This window comes from Enhydra lutris, unplaced genomic scaffold (assembly GCF_002288905.1).
Source record: "Enhydra lutris kenyoni isolate GAN:26980312 unplaced genomic scaffold, ASM228890v2 scaffoldscaffold23, whole genome shotgun sequence".
NCBI classification, from domain to species: Eukaryota; Metazoa; Chordata; class Mammalia; order Carnivora; family Mustelidae; genus Enhydra; species Enhydra lutris.
The window spans coordinates 27862575-27879718 of record NW_019154107.1 but is presented as its reverse complement, the minus strand read 5'-3'; the positions used below and the strand labels follow the sequence as shown (position 1 = coordinate 27879718).

Genomic DNA, 17144 nt, shown 5'->3' with positions numbered 1-17144 from the left:
AGAGTCAATTTAATGAAGATAATGCTCTTTATACAGTTTGATATTACAAAACAAAAATGTAATTGAAATATACATATATTAAAGAGCACATAAAATTTGAGATAACTTAAGTCATCATTATGGAAATTTGACATTTGGAATGAAATCCTTTTTTTAAAAAAGATTTTATTTACTTACTTGAGAGAGAGAGAGAGAGAGAGAATGAGAGAGAGCATGAGAAAGGGGAGGGTCAGAGGGAGAAGCAGCCTCTGGGTCGAGCAGGTAGCCCAATGTGGAACCTGATCTGGGAACTCCAGGATCATGACCCGAGCTGAAGGCAGTCGCCCAACCAACTGAGCCACACAGTCGCCCTGGTATGAAACCCTAATGAAAATGATACATAATAAGCCTTGTGTGTTGTAGCTGAAGAGTTAGTTAAAGGGCTGTTTTATAGTCTTAAATGTTTACATTGCAAAAGAAGAAAAATTAATGACCTAGTGGTCCATTCTGAAGGTGAGATGCTGAGAAAAACAATTACATTCATATAAAACAATTACATTTATTTATATAAAAACATTTATTACATTTATTTATATAAATATATATTTATATATAAATATATAAATATATTTTATATATTGTTTATTTATATAAATATAAGTTATTTATAAATCTATATTTATAATTTATAAATTTGCATATAAATTTATATATTTCATGTTTTTATATATTTATATATAAATATTTATTTTATTTTTATATTTATATAGAAATCTATTATTTTATATATTAATATATTAGATATTAATTCATATAATTTTATATATTTATACATTAAATATTATATAATATAATGTTATGATATAATAATATAAAATATATAATATTGTTATATATTATATATAAATATATATAATATATATTTATATGTGAATATAGTAGATATTTTTATATGGATATATAAAATAAATATAACAGATAAATATATATTTATATCTGAATATCTATATTTTACATTTATTACATTTATTTATTTAAAAAATTACATTATAACATTTACAAGGTCTCTCTCCCATTTTAAATTCTCATGTGCAACAGGAATTGAAAGCACCCATAGTTTCCTTCCCTTATGAGTTCTCCTGTGTTTCCTAAGGGAAGAGGAATTACCAAAGTTTTTCTCACAAATTTTGCATTCATAGGGTTTCTCCCCAGTGTGTATTAATCCTGAGCCCTCAAACTGAAATCTATTCCATGTCAGTTACACTCATAAGGTTTTTATATAGTGTATATCTTCGTGCTTTCCCAAATTCATGGCATTTTCATAGGCCTTCACCCTGGTATTTATTCTCTTGTACTGAGTGAAGTTAGATCTCATATGGAAAACTTCAAAAAGCATTATATTCATTGGGTTTCTCTTCAGAACAGTGTCTCCTATTGATGAAGAGATGAGTGATAACTGGAGACATTCTTCTATTCATTACCTTCATTGGAGTTCTGTCCTTCTGTTATGTCTATGATGGACATTATATTTTTTAATGATTTCCTCTGCATGTATATGGCTCCTGCCTTAAAATTTTTTCCAAGTTGAAAGGGTAATTCTTCTGCAATAAAGCTCTATCATGCCCATTATTTTCATACAGAGATTTTATAATTGTTTATGGCTGAATTGTTTTATAAACACTCAATATCTGTGTCAAATTAATGGAACTACATATGTGAATTTTCAGTAAAAATGTGTTTTAAGCTAAGTTTATACGACTCATAGTATATTTCCTGGTTTCTCCTGAGTGAATTCCACTTGCTTAAATGACTTCCCCAGTTCTTAGAGGGTGTATTAGTTTCCTATTGCCTCTTTCACAAATTACCACAAACTTAGTGGCTTAAAACAACACAAATTGATTACCTTACACTTGTGGAGGTCAGTAGTCTGAAGTTGGTTTGACTGGGGCTAAAATCAAGGTTTTGGCACGGCTCATTCTTTCTGGAGGTTCTGAGGGGAGAACCCGTTGTTCTTACCTTTTCCAGCTTGTAGTGGCTGCCTGTATACCTTGGCTTACAGACCCATCCTCCATCTTCAATGCCTGCTTCTGTCATCACTTCACCTTCACCTCTTCTGTAGTTAAATCTCCCTCACCTTCCCTCATATAAAGGCATTGGTCATTACATTTAGGGTGCGTGGGGATAATCCAGTATATTCTCTCCATCCCAAGATTCTTAATTTAATCACATCTCTGAAGTCTTTTCTTTCTTTCTTTCTTTTTTCTTTCTTTCTTTCTTTCTTTCTTTCTTTCTTTCTTTCTTTCTTTCTTTCTTTCTTTCACCATCTAAGGTAACATTCACAGGCTCCAGGAATTAGCACCTGGATTTTGATGGGGGTGGGGGGAGGAGCAGCCAAACATGAATTTTTCTAATTCAGGGCCTTTCCAGTATTCTCTTAATACAAAGGACCAAGAATCACTGCATGTGATTCTTACCATGTTCAGGTCGTTGCATGGCTGGTTCCTAAATAAGTCCTGCCGAGAGGTTGACCCTGGGTGCTTAAGTAGAGCCTCAATCTGAAACAAACCTGACAAACATTTAAAACACGGAAAAAGAAATGCCAGAATGAAAACTCAAAAGGCAGTGCAGGGGTCAAAAGGTATAAACTTCCAGTTATAAAATAAGTAAGTCATGGGGATGTCATGCACAAAAAAAAAAAAAAAAAGTCAGTGTGGCCAATATAGATTTCTTCCAAATTCAGAATACAGAACCTATATTGGGGGAAAAAATACAATCATGAGCAAAGACCGACTTGGAGAACCTAGGCTGTATGGGCATATTGACAATGACAGGGATAAGGTGGAGACATTTTAGGTAATTTACTAACAATGACTCTATGACAATTGAGACTGAGGTTAACAAAAAGAAATTTTTCTCAGAAATCGCCAGTAGGGAGAAATCGATTGAGAGCCCATACGAAAATGTCAAATTTAAAGAACATAAATAGGTCTCTCTCTGAGATTAACCTGAGCTTGCGTGGTTGATGTCCTGCTCTTTCAGGAGAGAGAATGGGAGCATTTCCTTGTAGTCCCTCCCTACCCGCAAGGAGCCCAGAGACCTGGCAAAACATGATCAGGAATTCAGGCAGCAATTGCTTTAGTCTGTTTCAGGAAACTCCCAGCCAGGCAAAAGAGAAATGTCTACCTGATGTCTACCTTTCGGAGAGAAATCAAATTCTTATTCACTTGCCACAGATTTGTCATCAACCCAGACATCATTATTTCCTCCCCTGTGTCTTTTTTCAGGAGATGGGCTGCTGAGACAGTGGAGCCAAGAGAATTCAGGCTTCCCGCATTTCACAGTCATAAGCCTGGATGCTGCCACACACTAATTTTGAGTTCTTCCTCTCTCCCTACACAGTCACACACTGCTGTCATAAGAATTCAGGACAGTGGAGGGATGCCTGGGTGGCTCAGTCAGATAAGCATCCAGCTCTTGATTTTGGCTCAGGTCATGATCTCAGGTTGGTAGGCTTCTCTCTCTCTTCCTCTCCCTCCTCCCCACCCTAAAAAATTAACCATGGACCTCTGGGTGGCTCAGTCGGCTAAGGGATCGATCCCCACATTGGGCTCCTTGCACAGCGGGGAGCCTGCTTCTCCCTCTGCTGCTGCTCTCCCTGCTTGTGCACTTTCTCTCTCTCTCTGACAAATAAATAAAATCTTTTTAAAAATTAAAAATTAACTTAAACTTTTTTTAATTAAAAAAAAAAAGAATTCAGGGTACTCATGTCTCACCCAGTGTCAGAAAAGAGGACTCTGAGTCTTGCTGTCCATGAGGAAGAGATTAACAGTTCCAGATTAAGAATATATAGCTGTCGGGTCAACCTCATGCCCCGCGCCCCACCCCACCCCCCACCTTGATCAGGTGGTAGTATCTGTCCTCTTGTTTTGCTACCAATCATCAGCCAGTAGTAATGCAAACTCTTGGCTACACACAGGAAAGCCTTTTAAAATGTAAAATACTGCTTTTTCCACGCTACCCAGGGAAGGGTCCATACAGAGTGGTTTTGGGTTCCCATCCTAACTTAAAGGGAAACTTTCACAATGGCCAGAGCCCTTGATGTCCTGCAAATGAAGGAGGAGAATGTCCTCAAATTCCTTGCAGCTGGAACCCATTTAGGTGGCACCAACCTTGACTTCCAGATGGAAGAGTACATCTACGAAAGGAAGAGCAATGGTATCTACATCATAAATCTGAAGAGAACCTGGGAGAAGCTTCTGCTGGCAGCCCGTGCCATTGTTGCCATTGAAAAACCCAGCTGATGTTAGTGTCATATCGTCCAGGAATACTGGCCGGCGAGCTGTGCTGAAATTTGCTGCTGCTACTGGAGCCGCTCCTATTGCCGGCCGCTTCACTCCTGGAACATTCACTAACCAGATCCATGCAGCCTTCCGAGAGCCCAGACTTCTGGTGGTCACTGATCCCAGGGCTGACCACCAGCCTCTCACAGAGGTGTCTTATGTTAACCTGCCGACCATTGCTCTGTGTAACACAGACTCTCCTCTGTGCTATGTGGACATTGTCGTCCCTTGCAACAAGGGAGCTCACTTAGTGGGTCTGACGTGGTGGATGCTGGCCAGGGAAGTTCTGCGCCTGCGTGGCACCATTTCTGTTGAACACCCGTGGGAGGTCATGCCTGATCTCTACTGCTACAGAGATCCTGAAGAGACTGAAAAGGAAGAGCAGGCCGATGCTGAAAAGGCTGTGACTAAGGAAGAACTCCAGGGTGAATGGACGGCTCCAGCTCCTGAGTTCACAGCTACTCAGCCTGAAGTTGCAGACTGGTCTGAAGTCGCACAGGTGCCCTGTGTGCCTGTTCAGCAGTGTCCTCTGAAGACTGGAGCGCCCACTGCTTGGGCCACTGAATGGGTAGAAACAACCACTGAGTGGTCTTAAGCTGCTCTTCCACAAATGCAAACAAAATGGAAATAAGGTTGATGGAAAATAAACAGTTTGTAAAAGTCGAAAAAAAAAAGTCAAGTACTCTACTATATTCATATTATTTTAAAGTGTCATTACCTGAGGACTTGCTATGTGCTAGAGATCCCTCTGAGAACTTAACCTGCATTTGTCCATTTAACTCTTATAATTCTGCCAACTGCATATTATTTCTCCCACGTAATAGCTGGGGAAACTTGGGCACAGAGATGATATTAACCTAAGACAGGGTTATTAACATGACTTGTGGGAAAGTGGCTGAGTCGGGATTTGAATGCAGGTCGATTGGGCTCCAAAGCCTAAACTCTCCCAAGCACTACGCTTCTCTGGAAAAAAAAAAACCCACAAAAGCTAAGTTTTGGGATTATTGGGGATGATGTTATTCCTTAATGCACCTGGGAGATAGTTGTACATTGTTGCTAATCCACGTGTGCTGTGCGAACCAACAGCGTGACCTGGGAACATGCTAGAAATGAAGAATCTTGAGTCCCAACCCAGACCTCCTGAATAAAGACGAGCAATATCCTAAACAAAGATCCTCGGGGGTTTCAGGTGCACGGGTTGGAGAAGCGTTGGCTAGAATTCCGCTGTGCACCGCAAAGGGCTAGCAAATGAAATGTTCCATTCCACTCAAATATCCTGGAGCTCCTCCTGCTGGCAAAACACCTGTGTTTCAGCGCCCAGCGCCCCGCCCCGGCCGGCCTGCATTTAGGCCTCTATCTCTGGCTCACTCATTTATTAAATCCATTCAGCTATCTATTCAGCTATCTCGATACATAGAGCACTGAGGATTCATCAGGGAATGATCACAAACCAGAGCAAAAGTGGAGAAGTTACATTCTATTGGTGGACGGCAGAAATTGGACTGATTGCAAATTATATGCTGGGTGGTGTTAAACTCTGTTGGAAAAACAAAGCAGGCTGAGGGAGTGAGGTGTCCAAGAGTATCGGTATAGAGAGGCAGGACTGATTCTGAGCCAGATAAGATAAGGAAATATCTTTCAGGGCAGAAAGACAAATAACCATCTCACAGAGCACTATAAATTGAGACCTGATTTGCTCAAAAAAAAAAAAAAAATTACTAAATCCCCAAAGCATTAGAAAGAACTAGAATGTAATGGTTTTACAAAATATCAGGAGAGATTTTTTTGATGTTGGTCTACTTCAACTTGCCCTAACTGAGAGGTGCTGGAACCAGATAGTTCTTGACCCTTCCCATCTGCACAGGACAGAACTTGAGTCTCCTTTAAAGATGGAGGGGGGCAGGACACTAACTGTCTAAAGAGTCACTGTGCCAAAAATATCCTCTACTGGGACTCCTGGGTGGCTCAGTTGGTTAAACGACTGCCTTCTGCTCCAGGCGTAATCCCCGGGTACTGGGATCGAGTCCCACATGGGGCTCCCTGCTCTGCGGTGGGTGGCCTGCATTTCCTTCTCCCTCTGCTGCTCCAACTGCTGGCACTCTCCTGCTCTTTCGTTCTATCAAATAAATAAATAAAATTTCTAAAAACAAACAAAAAAACCCCATAAAACCCCCAAAATACCTTCTTACTGTTATCCCTTCCCTCATACTCATAATCTAGTCTAATCAAGAGAAAAACGTCAGACATACCCAGATCGGGGAACATTCTACAGGACATCTGGCCAGTACTTCACAAGGCTGTCAAGGTCATAAAAGACAAGGAGGGAGTGAGAAACTGTCACAGACCACAGGAGACTGAGGAGACATGACAACTAAATCCTGTATGGTACCTGGACTGGATTCTAGAACAGAAAAAGAACATCAGTGGAAAAAACTGGTGAAATCCAAATAAAGTTTTGAGTTTTGTTACTAGCATTGTATCAGTTTTGGTTTATTTGCTTTTGTTTTGTTTTGTTTTAAATTCAATTAGCCAACTTACAGTACATCATTAGTTTCAGATATCGTGTTCAATAATTTATCAGTTGCATATAACACCCAGTGCTCATCCCATCATGTGCTCTCCTTAATAACCATCACCCAGTTCCCCCCTCCCCCTACCCCCCTCCCCTCCAACAACCCTCAGTTTGTTTCCTAGAGTTAAGAGTCTCTCAATGTTTGAGTCCCTCTCTGATGACTTCCCATTTAGTTCTCCCTCCCTTCCCCTACAGTCCTCTGCCCTGTTTTGTATACTCCACATATGAATAAAACCATATGATAATTGTCTTTCTCTGACTGACTTATTTCACTTACAGCATAATACCCTCTAATTCCATCCACATCAGTGTAAATGGTAAGTATTCATCCTTTCTGATGGCTGAGTAATATTCCATTGTGTGTGTGGGTGTATCACATCTTCTTTATCCATTCACCTGTTGAATAATTATTTCATTTTTGGAAAAATACCATGGAAATGCAAGATCTTAATAATGAGGGAAATTGGGTAAGGGATACACAGAAACACTTCCTACTATCTTTGCACCTTTTTTGTAAATCTAAAATGATTCCAAATTAAAGAATTTTTATCTTTTTTTAAAAAGTATTTTTATTTACTTACTTGACACAGAGAGAGACTGTGAGAGAGAGAGAGCACAAACAGGAGGAGTGGCAGGCAGAGAGAGAGGGAGAAACAGGCTCCCCACCAAGGAAGGAGCCTGGCGTGAGGCTCAGTCCCAGGACCCTGGCATCACGACCCAAGCCAAAGGTAGACGCCCAACCGAATGAGCCACCCAGGTACCCCCTCCTTTTCTTTCTTTCTTTCTTTTTTAAGATTTTATTTATTTATTTGACAGAGAGAGACAGAGGGAGAGAAGGATTAAAAAAAACCAATTCAGTTCAAAGATTGGCAAAAGGTTGAAACTTGTTGAAGCTGGACGGTAAGTGCAAGAGAGAGTTATTGTACTATTTTCTCCACTTTGATGTATGTTTGAGATTATCCCTTATTAAAAAAAATTTAAAGAAAAATGAGCTCGTTCTGAACAAAGGGAGAGAAAAATCAACCTGAAAATAAAATGAAAAGGGAGAAATAACTACGTGTAACATTTACTTTAAAAGATGTATAGAGAGGTGCGTGGGTGGCTCAGTGGGTTAAAGCCTCTGCCTTCAGCTCAGGTCATGATCTCAGGGTCCTGATCTCAGGGTCCTGGGATCGAGCCCCGCACGGGGCTCTCTGCTCAGCGGGGAGTCTGCTTCCCCCTCTCTTTCTCTGCCTGCCTCTCTGCCTACTTGTGATCTCTCTCTCTCTCTCTGTGTCAAATAAATCAATAAATAAATCTTTTTTTAAAAAAGATGTATGGGGGCGCCTGGGTGGCTCAGAGTGTTAAGCCTCTGCCTTCAGCTCAGGTCATGATCCCAGGGTCCTAGGATCGAGCCCCGCGTCGGGCTCTTTGTTCAGCAGGGAGCCTGCTCCCCACCCTCTCTCTGCCTGCCTCTCTGCCTACTTGCGATATCTCTCTCTCTGTCAAATAAATAAATAAACTCTTTTAAAAAAAGATGTATAGAATATTGTAAACAATTTCACATTAATTCAAGACCTAGCTGATATCATTGAATCTACGTTAACGTCATAGCATCACTAAAGATGGGATAACAGACATTGTGTCTGTCAACAAGAATACAAGACAATAGGAAGCCCACGATACCACACATGAAGCATGATTAAAAAAAATTAACCTAAATTTAATCCAGCATCCAGATCTAGGTCACATTTACAAGAAATACCGAGAATGGAAAAACAAATTCAAAGACTCCATGACGAAAAAAATCAGTTGAATCCAGGTTATGGGACATTCTACTAGACCTAATAACCAGAATTCTCTACAAAATCAATTTCATTAAAAAAGAGAGGAAACTGTTATGACTGGAAACATAACAGCTGAATACAAGGTACGAACTTTTTTTTTCTATATCCCTGCCTTCTTTCCCCTGGATTATTTCAAAGCAAATTCCAGACACCCTATACTTTCTTCTTAGTTATGTTTTATGTTACTCCCCCAAATAAGGACACCTTTGAAAATAATATAGTTACCACACCTAAAAAATTTACAATCCCAGATTATCAGCAAGTATCTAGTGTTCAAATGTCCCCATTTGTATCATACATTTTTAAATGAATGGTTTGAATCATGATGCAAATAAGTCTCACACGTTATAGTTGGTTGATATCTTTCTTAAATTCCTTTTTTTTTGAAGATTTTATTTATTTATTTGACAGACAGAGATCACAAGTAGGCAGAGAGGCAGGCAGATAGAGAGGGGAGGGGTAAGCAGGCTCCACGCCAAGCAGAGAGCCCGATGCAGGGCTCAATCCCAGGACCCTGGGATCATGACCTGAGCTGAAGGCAGAGGCTTTAACACACTGAGCCACCCAGGCGCCCCTTTCTTAAATTTCTTAATTTATGTACTCCTTATCTACCTCTTTTATCCCTCCTTGTATGTATTTGTTGATGAAAAGAGATAGTTTTGAAGACCTTCAATGAATGTATTTGGAATGAATTTCCAAATGCACCCCACAGTATTAGTTTATATGTTCCTCTGTTTTCTACATTTCTGGTCAATTGGTGGGTAGATCTATTGATAAGATTCTGATTCAATATTTTTGTCATTTATGTCATTTATGCTTCAGAGGTGGTGTGACCAACGTCCTTTCTTCAGGTTGGGATGTTAGGTTGTCTGTCATTTTTTTGTGATTTTATTAGTAATTGGTGGTTATTGCCTAATAACACTAACTCACAATGGTTTACAAAATAATGATATTCTATCACTTTTCTTCATTTGTTAGAAAAGTACTTTTATGAAGAAAGGCTTTCTCTCATCAACTGTTAGCTCTGATCAAAAATGGTACAAAAAAGCAGAATAAATGTTTGATTCTTTCCCTGTATTTAAGCAAATTTTAAATTAATGAAATGGTTTATGAGCATTTCCAAATGGGACATAGGAGTTGTTTTTATATCAATATGAACTCCTGAATTTAAACATATTTAATGTGCTTTGAACCATTGCAGTTATCCCTAATGATGCACAAATTGTCCCATCTTTCACCAGTGGAAGCTTCTTCAGTTGGTTTCTGAGTTATTTTGACATGACAATAGTAGTCTTTGAAAGCTTCCTAGCCAGCTGGAATAACATGATGGTCCGATATCATACACTTCCTTTTACAGTCATAAAATCACTCCCTGATGGCTTTTAGTGAGTAATGGTATATATAGGCTCCCATCCAAATACTGGGAATGCTCAATGCCACTGCATTGACCATTGCTTCTAAGTCTTTTCCATAAACAGAGCTAGGAAATAAGTACTTTTTTAACCATAAAAAACATCATGATTCACATTGATACTTATTTATATTTTTTACCTTAATTTAAGTGTAGTAAACATACAGTGTTATATTAGTTTTAGGTGTACAATATGGTGATTCGACAGTTCCATATTTACTCAATGCATATCAGTTTAAGTGTACTCTTAATCTCCTTCACCTATGTCACCCATTCCCCCACCTACCTCCCCTCTGGTAACCATCAGTTTGTTCTCTATAATTAAGAGTCTGGTTCTTGGTTTGTCTTTTGTTTCTTTCCTTTGTTCATTTGTTTTGTTTCCTAAATTCCACATGGGAGTGAAATCATATGATATTTGTCTTTCTTTGACTGACTTATTTCCCTTATCACTATACTCTCTAGCTCCATCCACGTAATTGCAAATGGCAAGATTCCGTTCTTTTTATGGCTGAATACTATTCCATTGTGTGTGTGCGTGTGCATGTACGCACATGAGTGTGTGTGTGTGTGTGTGTGTGTGTGTGTGTGTGTACCACTTTATCCATTCCTCTATCTGTGGACACTTGGGCTGCTTCCATAGTTTGGTTATTATAAATAATGCCGCAATAAATTCAGGAATGCATACATCCCTTTGAATTAGTGGTTTTGTATCTTTTAGGTAAATACCCAGTAGGCTGATTACTGGATCATACAGTAGTTCTATTTTTAATTTTTGAGGAACCTCCATACTGTTTGCCACAGTGGCTGCATCAGAATTGCATTCCCACCTACAGTGTGCGTTCATTTTCCTCCACATCCCTGCCAACACTTGTTTCTTGTGTTGATTTGAGTCATTCTGACAGGGGTGCAGTGATATTGTAGTTTTGATTTGCATTTCCCTACTAGTAAGTGATGTTGAGCATCTTTTCACATGTCTGTTGGCCATTTATATGTCTTCTTTGGAGAAATGTCTGTTCATGTCTTCTGCTCGTTTTTTAATTGGATTATTTGGTGGGGGGTTTTTTGGTGTGGAGTTTTATAATTCATTATATATTTTAGATACTAACCCATTATCGAATATGTCATTTGCAAGTATCTCTTCCCATCCAGTGGGTTGTCTTTTAGTTTTATTGGTTATTTCCTTTGCTGTATGGATGTTTTTTGTTTGACATAGTCCTAATAGTTTATTCTTGCTTTTATTTCCCTTGTTTTAGGAGACATATCTAGAAAAATGTTAAGACTGGTTTTGTGGGCTGATATGTGATCTTCTGGAAAATGTTCCATGTACATTTGAAAAGAATGTGTATTCTGCTGTTTTAGAATGGAATGTTGTGAATGTACCTGTTATATCCACCCGGTAGAGTGTGTCATTCAAAGCCATTGTTTCCTTTTTTATTTTCTGTTTGGATGACCTGTCCATTGATATAAGTGGGATGTTAAAGTCCTCTACTATTATTGTATTACGGTTGATTAGTTCCTTTACTTTTGTTATTACCTGTTTTATGTATTTGGGTGCTCCCAGGTTGGGTGCATAAATATTTGTAACTGTTATATCTTCTTGTTGGATTGTCCCCTTATTAAGTATAAAGTGTCCTTCTTTGTCTCTTGTTGAGTCTTTTTTAAAAAGTCTATTTTGTCCAAAGTAAGGATTACAACCCCAGCTTTCTTTTAGAACTTGTTTTCATTTGTGGAATATAAGGAATAGCATGGAGGACATTAGGAGAAGGAAAGGGAAAATGAAGGGGGAGGGAATCAGAGGGGCAGATGAACCATGAGAGACTATGGACTCTGAGAAACAAACTGAGGGTTTTAGAGGGGAGGGGGCTGGAGGAAGTGGTTACCCCAGTGATGGGTATTAAAGTGAGCATGTATTGCATGGAGCACTGGGTGTTATATGCAAACAATGAATCATGGAACACCACATCAAAAACTAATGATGTACCTCAATGTGGGAAAGGAATCCATCAAAATCCTTGAGGAGAACACAGGCAGCAACCTCTTTGACCTCAGCCACAGCAACTTCTTCCTAGGAACATCGCCAAAGGAAAAGGAAGCAAGGGCAAAAATGAACTATTGGGACTTCATCAAGATCAAAAGCTTTTGCACAGCAAAGGAAACAGTTAACAAAACCAAAAGACAACTGACAGAATAGGAGAAGATATTTGCAAACGACATATCAGATAAAGGGCTAGTATCCAAAATCTATAAAGAGCTTAGAAAACTCAACACCCAAAGAACAAATAATCCAATCAAGAAATGGACAGAGGACATGAACAGACATTTCTGCAAAGAAGACATCCAGATGGCCAACAGACACATGAAAAAGTGCTCCACATTACCTGGCATCAGGGAAATACAAATCAAAACCCCAATAAGATACCACCTCACACCAGTCAGAATGGCTAAAATTAACAAGTCAGGAAATGACAGATGCTGGTGAGGATGCAGAGAAAGGGGAACCCACAACCCACACTATTGGTGGGAATGCAAGCTGGTGCAACCACTCTGGAAAACAGCATGGAGATTCCTCAAAATGCTGAAAATAGAGCAATTGCATTACTGGGTATTTACCCTAAAGATACAAACGTAGTGATCTGAAGGGGCACACGCACCCAAATGTTTATAGCAGCAATGTCCACAATAGCCAAACTATGGAAAGAACCTAGATGTCCATCAACAGATGAATGGATAAAGAAGATGTGGCATATATATACAACGGAATACTATGCAGCCATCAAAAGAAGTGAAATCTTGCTATTTGCGACGATGTGGGTGGAACTAGAGGGTATTTATGCTTAGCGAAAGTCAATCAGAGAAAGACAACTATCATATGATCTCCCTGATATGAGGAAGTGGAGATGCAACGTGGGGGGTTTGGGGGGGGCGGAAAAGAATAAATGAAACAAGATGGGATCGGGAGGGAGACAAACCGTAAGAGACTCTTAATGTCACAAAACAAACTGAGAGTGGCTGGGGGGAGGTGAGTAGGGAGAGGGTGGTGGGGTTATGGACATTGGGGAGGGTATGTGCTATGGTGAATGCTGTGAAGTGTGTAAACCTGGCAATTCACAGACCTGTACCCCTGGGGCTAATAATACATTATATGTTTATAAAAAAATTAATTAAAAAATCTTTAAAAAAAACTAATGATGTACTCTATTGTGACTAATATAATGTAATAAAAAATAAATAAAAAATAATAAAAAATAAAGATTTTATTTATTTACTTGAGAGAGGAGGGAGGGAGGGAGAGAGAGAGAGAAAGAGAGAGAGAACATGAGCATGGGGAGAAACAGAGGAGGAAGAAGGGAGCCCAGTGTGGGGCTCAATCCCAGGACCCTGAGCTGAAGGCAGATGCTTAACTGACTGAGCCACCCAGATGCATCCCCTGCTTTTTTTTTGACATCCATTTGCATGAGCGATGTTTCTCCATCCCCTCACTTCCAATGTGCAGATGTCTTTGGTCTGAAATGATGGGTCTTGCTTTTTTTATCCATTCCATTACCCGATGTCTTTTAATGGTTTGCAAAGCCTAAAATATTTATTCTCTCATCCTTTTACAGAAAAAAGACCACAGAGGATTGTTTAGAATATTTAAATCCATACATTAAATATATGGCTTCATTACTAACATTCTATATAGTACCTGACTAAATTATGCCCATTATCTATTACAGCCAAGTTATACAGATACAGTCATAATTTAGTCTGATTAGCATGAATTCAGGAGACTAATTAATAATAGTTCAGAAAGCATATATTTCTACTATATATTATACACAATCATCATTGCACTATATGCCTATGATTCTAAATAATCCTTTCATATCATCCATAAACAAATTTGTTTTCAAAGGTGGTTTGGCAGTAATCCGAAATATTTTACTTTATAAAATCAAACGATCGTTATTTTTAGGGGCACCTGGGTGGCTCAGTCGGCTAAGCATCCTACTCTTGATTTCAGCCCAGGTCTTGATCTCAGGGTCGTGAGTTCAAGTCCCGCAATGGGCTCCAAGCTGAGCGTGGAGCCTACTTAAAATAATAAATACATAAAAATTAAAAACTACAATTTAAAAAGATACTTCCATATTTTCTCCCCAATACTGGCTTCCCCTCATACCTGTCAACTCCAGCCCAAAGGAGATGAGCCTCTCAGATTCCTCTTCTAGAAAGGATTCACTGCCCGGCTGCGAGAAGGGTGGTTACTTGAGAGTCTCCAGTTAGCTCTGCTGGGCTTCATCTCAGCTTTAGCGCTAAGGGCCTGCTATTCTCAGGGCTGTCTCCAGCCTATGACTGAGCAATGAGGGGGTTCAAAGGGCCAGGTGGGACTCCTCTAACAGTGACTCTTTGCTCTGGAGCTCTATGTTGGGCTAGCGGCAAGTCTGTCAGGTTGACATCATGGTCTGAAGCTCCCACTGCTCAATCCTGCTTCCCCCCTTTGCTTTCACAGGTACCCAATACACCTGCACTTCTAATTCCATGTCAGTATCTTCTTCCTGGAAACTTAAGCTGTGACACCAACAGTGTATTGCATATCCTTCTGGTCTTTTCCAACTTGATACATGAAAAACAGCATTTCACAGGTTTTCTTTGGCATTTTACTATGACCGAGGATGAACATATTGTCACATATTTAGAAGTGATTTGCGTATCTATGAATTGTCTCTGTCCAGTTTCTTTTAAACTGGTGGGCTTTTATATTGATTTGCAGGAGTACGTTATTGATTGCATCTGTTGCAAATTTTTCTTTGCAACTTGCCACTTGGCTTTAAGGTTTTTAAGGTTAATTGAGCATCCAGTAATTTTATGAACACAGTGTATCAATACTTTCATGACTTCAGAATTTTATGGCATCACTAGAAAGGATTTCAGTCTAAGATAATAATAAATATTCTCCCATTTTTTCCTTCTCGCACACTGATGGTTTCATTTTTATATTTAAATCTTTAATCCACCTGGCATTTATTTTAGTGTAGGAAGTAAGGGAGAGTTCTAATTTTATTGTTTCCTGGAGAATGGCATGAAATATTTCCTTCTGCTGATGAACTGGTATGTTTTCCTTGTGGACGATACAAATCATGTAACTGACTCCATTTCCCCTTTTGCTATTGTTGTAGAAAGATCAGAGACAAATTCTCAAGCACACAAGTGAATTTCATACCAACATCCCAATTTTCCTTGATGTCAATTTTCTATCTGTTTGTGTTTTTTTGTGATCCTACCTTTATTTTTCAATTTTATGAGATGTATTCTTACCAGGTTCCAAGTATCCAGTGGAAAATAAAATAGGGAGTAAATGAATACATAAGCTCTGATTCATCTGGGCCTCAGTAATTTCTTGCTCTTCCTTCCCTGTAGGTAGGAAGCTGGCCGGGAGGGAGAGAAAATACAAATGGAGATGAGAGACACGGTCTGCCTCACCTCTCCCAGAAGCACCAGGCTGGAAACGCCCACCCATGAGCCAGGTAAGAGGTCACCAGTGGAAGCTTGGGAGGCCCACATGCTTAGAGCACCAACGTATGTATTGGTGACTGACAGAGTTGTATAGATCTGACATGACTGGGGCTGGCAAACTTCTCCTATTAAAGCCCAGATAGTAAATACTTCAGGATTTTCAGGCTATCTGGTCTCTTTGGCAACTACTCTGCCAGTAACAAGCACGAAAGCATCCACAGACAATAAATAAGCAAATGAGTATAGCTGTGTTTCAATAAAACTTTACTATTTGACACTAAAGTCTGAACTTTATGTTCTCTTCAAACATCACAAAATATTCTTTTTACTTTTTTCAAGCATTTAAAATAGGGAGGGATGCCTGGGTGGCTCAGTTGGTTAAGCAGCTGCCTTCGGCTCAGGTCATGATCCCAGCGTCCTGGGATCGAGTCCCACATCGGGCTCCTTGCTTGGCAGGGAGCCTGCTTCTCCCTCTGCCTCTGCCTGCCACTCTGTCTGCCTGTGCTCACTCTCGCTCCTCTCTCTCTCTGACAAATAAATAAATAAAATCTTAAAAAAAAATTTAAAAAAAAATAAAATAGGGAAAACCATGTTCTTAAATTGCAGGCTGTAAAAAAAGGGTCAGAAATCCTTGATGCAGAGCTTAGATTAGGAAGTTTGTTACTGGGAATATGTGTATCATTGTTAATGCTTGATTGTCAATGCAGTGACCTCCTTCAGATCAATAATTGCACGTCTAGAAATTTATTACAAGTAAATAATCACGGTGGTACACAAAAATCTGAAAGCAAAGACTGTTATCCCATCCCAGATTATAACAATGAAAAAAATTGGGACACATCCAAACATCCAATAACAGAGGAGTGGCTCAAAAATCTGAGGCCATCCAAAACATGGAATGTGATGCAGCCACGTCAATTATCGTGTGGCTCACAAAGAGAGAAAGCAAATGCGGTCAAATATTAACATTTGTTGAGTCTAAATGCAGGCTCTATGCACTGCCAACTTCTCTGTAGTTTTAAAATGTAAAAATAAAGTTGGGTACATGGTTTTAAAAGGTAAAAAATGAGGGCACCTAGGTGGTTCGGCATCTGCCTTGAGCTCAGGTCATGATCCCAGGGTCATGACTCCCAGGTCATGAGCCCAAGTTAGGCTCCCTGCTCAGCTGAGAGTCTGCTTCTCCCTCTGCACCTCCCCCTGCTGGTGCTCTCTCTCTCTCTCTCCCTCCCTCTCTCTCTTAAATAGAATCTTATTTTTTTTAAGTTAAAAATGTTTTTGTGAAATGTAAGTTAATAGGCTTGCACGGACTCATCTCCAGCTCATCAGAACTCTGTGTTCTTTTGTGTTAAATAAAGATAACAAACATAACACTCTTTTTTCCCCCACAGGAAAATGGTATAGATTAACTCAATAATAATTGTCTACCTACCTGGTGTCTGTTTCAGTCATAACAAATATAATTTTAACTATATGAAACATTAGAAGATTTTTTTAAGGATTTTTTTTATTTTTTTTTTTGACAC

General features: G+C 39.3%; 1 pseudogene; it reads left to right on the top strand.

Moving 5' to 3' along the window:
• The first annotated feature begins 4061 nt into the window (after positions 1-4061).
• LOC111150474 lies at positions 4062-4914 on the top strand (annotated as a pseudogene).
• Positions 4915-17144: the final 12230 nt, after the last annotated feature.